The sequence below is a fragment of the Buteo buteo genome, chromosome 9, assembly GCF_964188355.1.
Source record: "Buteo buteo chromosome 9, bButBut1.hap1.1, whole genome shotgun sequence".
Classification (NCBI taxonomy): Eukaryota; Metazoa; Chordata; class Aves; order Accipitriformes; family Accipitridae; genus Buteo; species Buteo buteo.
This window is the reverse complement of record NC_134179.1, coordinates 2,721,348-2,727,893: the sequence shown is the minus strand read 5'-3', so window position 1 is coordinate 2,727,893 and position 6,546 is coordinate 2,721,348.

The following is a 6,546-nucleotide window of genomic DNA, read 5'->3' as shown; positions in this document are numbered from 1 at the left end:
GAATTCAACAGCTGCACTTGCGTCTGGTTCACTGAGGCTGGCTGAAATGCATTCATCTACTCACAAAGCTCCTGCAGATCTAAGGAGGCTCTGCTGGGTCTAAGATCTGAGCCAAGCTTAAGCCTGGATTCTGTTGCATCCAGCTCCATTTGCCACGACGGATTCTGCCAAGCTCGCCTGAGCACGGGAAAGGCTTCCAGTTCTAATTCTCAGCTCTGCTCTCTTGCCTCTTTCCGTTCTTCCCCTCTCGTTCTGCTGCCGGAAAACACACGAACAATGGAGATTAGCCAGAGCTCAAAGGCCTTTCAAGTGTTTTCCAAAAAGCATGAAACCTCTGCCTCTATTCCTTGCTGGCGTCACACAAAGCCAATTTTCCCCCCACCCCACACACTCTCCCGGACATCTGAGAACAGCGAGTGCCTCACATAACTGAAGGGGGTTCCTGTCCTCAAATCTAACAAACAATGAGATGACTGAACATCTGGAAGGAACAGATGCTTCTCATATCCCCGGATGGCACGTTTCAGTGTGTACTTTATGCCACCCAGGGCTGTCTACCCACGAAGAAAGGGAATATGGGCTCCTTGGCAGAATGGAGCCCATCAGCCGTGAGTCAGAGCTGTTGGTTCACCAATATGTAGATGTGCAGCTGGTGTCTCACTGCAAAGAACAGATTGAACAGCATGGTTCACCTGATGATCTCAAAACGCACAGCAAAGATAGGGAGGTATTCACAGCACACAGGGGTAGGATAGACCAGGAATAACTGGGGGTAAACCGCTGGCTGAAGATTGTGCAGACAGGCATGTGCAAAATCAGCGGGCTTGGCCCAACTGCCCCATGGCCCTTCTATTTAGAAAATCTCTTCTCTCAGCTCACGGCAGGGTGCACAGTAGAACTGGCTTGCTGGGTCAGCCTGTGGAGTCTCCAATCAGACAGACTGATATACATTTGCAGGTAAATAATAGGGACTAAACCCACAACCATCAACTGCAAAAGAGCTATCTCTTTTTGCAGCCAAAACCACTACCGGAGCAGGAGCCTCTCGTCTCCTGTTGCAAACCAAGAGCAGACAGGAACAAAATACACCTGTCCTTTAGCCGCGACATCTGAGCGCCCTGCTCAGGTATCACATTTTCTCTGCCTAGCACCCAAGGAAGCAGGAGCCGCTCACTTCATTTTCCAGAGAATGAGTGGCAGCACAGACCCACTGAGGCTGCCAAGCCAAAGTTTCACGGGAAGGACACTTTGAAGACTGATCCCGCACTATTTTCACAGCCCAGCCCTTTGCGGTCTCGCCTTTGGAGATGGACGAGTCAGATCGTACCTGCCGGGTGGGAAAGGGGAGAGCTGTGCTGACAAGTCCCACCTACCGGCACCGGGAAAGGGACATGAGGGTGTTGCAAGTGCCGCAGCTCTAGCCTGTACTCAGCTAAGCCGAGCCCCTGAACTCCAAACTCGTGGAAGTTTATAGTTCAAATCCACAAGGTATTAATCTAGTTCAGTCACTTCCAACGCAGTCACTAAGCTGCCAAGCAGCAGCGTTGGGAGTTACATAGAAATAATCCCAGCCTGAGCTTCTTGTGGCATCATAAATTGCCTGTGTCGTCAGTCAGCAGAAACCTGAGATGAAATTCTTTCCTTTGCAGTTAATTATTTCCAAGCCTTTGCAGCCTTAGCAGAACTGGTGAAAGGTGCTGAACTGACAGCCCTGGAGAAATAGGCTTTCCATTTGTCCACAGAGACAGGCAGAAGTGAGCCAGTAGCGAGGACTTCAACCTGTTCTGCCAATGTGCTGCAAAGCTTGTGCTGGAGTTGGACTACTCTTCTTTCCTACCAGTCCATGCTAAGCAGCTCTGCTTGCGTGCCCCTGAAAAACCACAGCCTCAGACTTATGCAGCTTACTCGCAGGGCCAAACCCAATGTGAATTTTAGCCTATGTGTCTGGCAGCAGGGTGAAGCTGCCTCCTCCAGACCCGTTGCTGACGTTTATCATGGCCAGGTGCAAATCTTCTTGCACTGGCCTAGCGCCATGAGACCAGCATGTTTTTAAGAATTTCACCCTCCTACCAGACAGTGTTTTTCAATATTTTGCATTAAATCTTCTGCTGTATTTGATTAGCCTGCAGCAGCTGTTTTCCACTCTCACAACAAATCATAAATCTATAAGCTTATGTGTGAGAGACTGTCTGTGCCTAAGAATGCCTGTGTCTGAGAAACCGCGCGACTGCACAGCTGCCTATGAGCCTATACCTGAACACAGGCTTGAGTGAGAAAGAGCGAATCAATAAACCCTCATACATAATCAAGTTTGAATCTACATTGGAGGCCATACGATTATACAGTGTGGTTTATAGTTGTTTGTATATGCATGTGTGTAAGAATTCCCAGTTGGCTATGCAGACAAATTTGTGTAATTCTTTAAATGAGCGTTCTACACAGAGAACATGAGAATCAATGTTAATAAAAGCTTGATTGCACCAGTGTTAGCTCATGTATGTGCATATGCTTCTTCAAAGGAAGGTAAGTTTTAGCACAAGCATGTACAACACACGAGCACGGGGATATCAGAGCACAGGTAAGAAAGTGTTATGAAGCCCTGACGCACCCATTCCCATACACAAAAACACGAGTCCATGTGCAATTGGGTTTGTGATTGTGTGTACTCAGTCAAGAACTGCTTGTTGTGAAGCCAAGATCTCCTGTCCCATAGCCAATTCAGATAAGGAGAGCAAACGACTGAAAGAGAAGGGAGGGGAAACTGCTACATACATTAAAAAAAAAAAAAAAAAAAAAAGGCGTTATTCAAAGACTATAAAAGGCAAAAGTTTGGATGAAGGAGAAGAGAGAGGGTTGCCAAGTCATTACAAAAAAAAAAAAAAGAAGGAGCAAGCTGCTGCCAGGTCTTGGCACGTGTGCTTTTACTTGCATAAATCAGTCACTCTAGACCTATGGTAGTTCTTGCTGACAAGCTGTCAAGCTCCTTGGCTGGGGGAATAGGGCATGTGCTTTACATGCACTTACAGAATAGTAAACTGTTATTAAAAGTGGGAAAAAAACCCAGCCTGATTTACTTGTGGTTTTGCCTGCTCAGCTGTATTATCACAGAACAAATTCACTTGTGCGCCTAGTAGTCGGGGTACATGGAAAACTACAGGCTAACCTCCCTCTGGAAGCACTTGACCTCTTAAGGGGATAGGCAGAAACAAAACATCTCCAAGAACAGAGAACATTAAATGAAGAAATAGGCTAAAGCAACAGAAATGCTGTGTGGATTTCAAACAGCCCAAAGCACCGAGGAACGTGCTTCACCCGTGCTTTGAACCGGACAGACACCTGTGAACATCTCAGCCTGGTTCAGGAGGTGGGGAAAGCACCTCTAGGCAGGTTTAGATCAGGGTTGGGATTGGGCCCACTGCTACGTAAAACCCAGACACGTTAGCTGGGCCCAGAGCAGAGAAACTGCATAAGCTCGGTTAGCGGCCAACAGTCCTGAGTCGCCCGGGGGTTCGGTGAAGGGAGCGGAAGGTTGCCGTTTTTGATGACGAGGGAAGCGGGAAAATGTGTGTTTTGTCTGAAGGCCGCTGGGACCACTGGCGAGAATGGGCTTTAGACAGCAAAAGATAGGAAGGATGGATGCTCAGCTTAAGGGAGGAAAGGAGAATTAAAAGCAGAAAAGCCAAAAAATGATTTAGTGATGTTATACAAAGAGAATAAATAGATAATTGTCTGAGGAAAACCTGACCAGACTAGTTCTCTCTGTATTGACTTTGCAGTTAAGTACAGCCTCATCGCTGCCTTCCCACGTTACAGGGCATCCATCCTGTTTTATCACTCAGAGAGTTGCACAAATGCACACACGTATATAAATACAGGCACACACCAGTCTGGACGATCTGCCCGCATTGCCCCACCAAAACACCACGTTGGCACTCATCCTGACTCCCATCCAGAACCTGTCGGCCTTCCCAAGACAGATGCCTGTTTTTCTAGTCTATCCCACATAACACACTAGCCTATTTTGGGTGGTAATACGGCACCCCCAGTGTCAGTCCACACAGCAGGTTTTTAGGAAACATGCTTGTCAGGCTCTTCAAACCTACAAGAGTAAAAGGAGAAACCCAGCAAAGATATGAAATTTTATGGTGCCATTTGTAGCAACGCTTCCAAAACTAGCTTTGGCTGGAACGCAGAGAGTTGGATCATGCTGATCCAAGACCCACAAAATGCACAGGGCATCCTTATTGGAAGAGATTGGGTTTTTCTGTACGGCTTTTACTGTATTCCTCAGTTTATGGGGTGTCACCCCACACCTCTGCTGTAACCTGTTCCCATCAGTCCCCAGGGCTGGTTTGTCCTCAGCAGCCCATTTATGCTACTCTCTTGAGTTTTACTGCTTGTTTGTTGTAGTCATGTTTGGAGGAAAATGCTTGTAAGACCAAACCAGAACTATTTTAAAAAGTAACTCTCTGCTAACAACACAAACCCCAACAACTGCTGCAGCCTAAATCATAACCCAGATTGAGAGCTTATTTGAGCACGCAAGCAGACAAAACTCCAGTAATAATCCTACGACTAATTCGCACGGCGTACAAGTTCTTCAGGACATGGGCTGTGGATACAATGGAAAATAAATCGAGAAAATGAGATGTTTGTGTGGATTTGCAAAGCAAGGCTGTAGCCAAATCAAGCACTCAGGGTTTCCGAATCACAGCTCCTGGCCCCAGCTGACAGACTCGCTGCCTTGCTAGTAAGACTTCAACACATGACCAGATCAGCGCATGGGGTGCTTTGAAATGGCTTGTGCTGTTGAGGTCTCAGGGTTGATCGCGGGGAGAAGGTCAGACTTGTGCAAGACTTGTGTGTTAAAGTAGGTCACTGATCCAGCCCATCCATTTAGGGTTATATGCCTTACTGATGACTTCAGCATCTAACTGTCTTGACAACACCAGCGAGGAAGCACTGCTGCCAAAACATTAATGGATCTAGGGCAGAACTCAGCCCCGAGCAGGAAGCCAGTGTAACACCCAGGCACCTTAACCACCTTCAAAACAATGCTTAACCGGGATTTGAAGTTCATATAAGCAAACCGAATCGTTAGCAAGCACGTTCGCAACAACAGTTATGTCCCTGGGTGGTCTCTGCAGTTAACACAGATGTCTGCATCTAACATGTTCAACAACTTTTCTACATGTTAGTGAGGATCACTGCCTGCCTTTAACACATGGGGACAGCCAGGGACTTGCCCAAATGGTGGGTTGTGCAACAGAGAACTGCCACTGGACACCATCACGAAACCCACAGGCTCTTACTTTTCGAACAATAACAGCATACACCCAAGCCCAATCGAACCAAAAAATCAAGTACAAACACCTCAGTTGTTAAGTATATAGTTATCTCAGGTAGTTTACTTTGGTCTTCTTTAAAAGGTGTGGCTGTGAACAAGTCATGAGGCATGGGCGATTAAAGGAAGGGGGAGTAAGAGGTTAATTGGATTCTATTTGGAGAGGGATTTAGGTTGGCTGAGTTCTTTCAGTCAGCAGCACATAGTGGAACATGTCACTTGTAATTGAGCTAATGAAACACCTCTGGAGATAAAAAAACACAAGCTAAATTCAGACTTGGCTTATAGACTTGAAGTTCATTCACCACAAGGTTATGCAGAGATGTAACTGCTTTGTTTAAGGACAGTGGGCTGGAAAGGTAACAGCGGAACTGGTTTTACTTTGCAAAATCTGTTTTTTCTCACTCAAGGCTGCTGGACCTAGGGGTAATTAAGCAGATTGTTTTGTTATGGACACTCTTCCAGGACAGGAATCTAAACTCTGCCAATATGCTAATGCAATTTACTAAGTCCAGCCTCTCTCCTGCTCTAATGATACTATATTTGTTTTCCATAAATAGAATAGGGAGGGCAAGCATTTTGCTCCATGGTTATGGCAATGGAACTACACATGGCTTAGTTGAAAGAGGGCTGCAAATACCTGCCCTTCTCGATGCACTTTCATGGTGGGCTGCCATCTTCCAGTGCAGTTCCTTTCGGTTTCCGTAAGGGGAATTAAGGGTTTGTTTTCTAGTCTTCAAAGCCGTGACAAAACCCCCTCTGCCCCAAAGCCAAACTACCAAACATGACTTGAATGCAAGTAAGGGAGTGCTGGCTTCCTGAGTCTGCCAAAAGACTGAGCCAGAGTCTTGCAGGGAACTGCATCCACTTTGTGAAAAATGGTAATCATCTGAAATTACCTTGTCTTCCAAGTCAGGAAGAAAACCTTTAATAGCAAGGTATACCATGGAAAAAAAAATCTGAGATGTTTTCAGGAGGCAATTTCAAAAACATAGAGGTATTTTGTCAAAAAAAAAAAAAAAAAAAAAAAGTCTGTCTTTTCAAAATGAGCCACCAACTCAGAATGAAAGTTACTTTCTAAATTAAAAAGTTGCAGTGAAAATTAGTTTCCAATTTTGTGGGTTTTATATTCTTGCTTTGGGGATAATTACAATAAGCCAGTAATTTTCTTTCTAAGACACTTCTAGAAAACCAAAACTCCA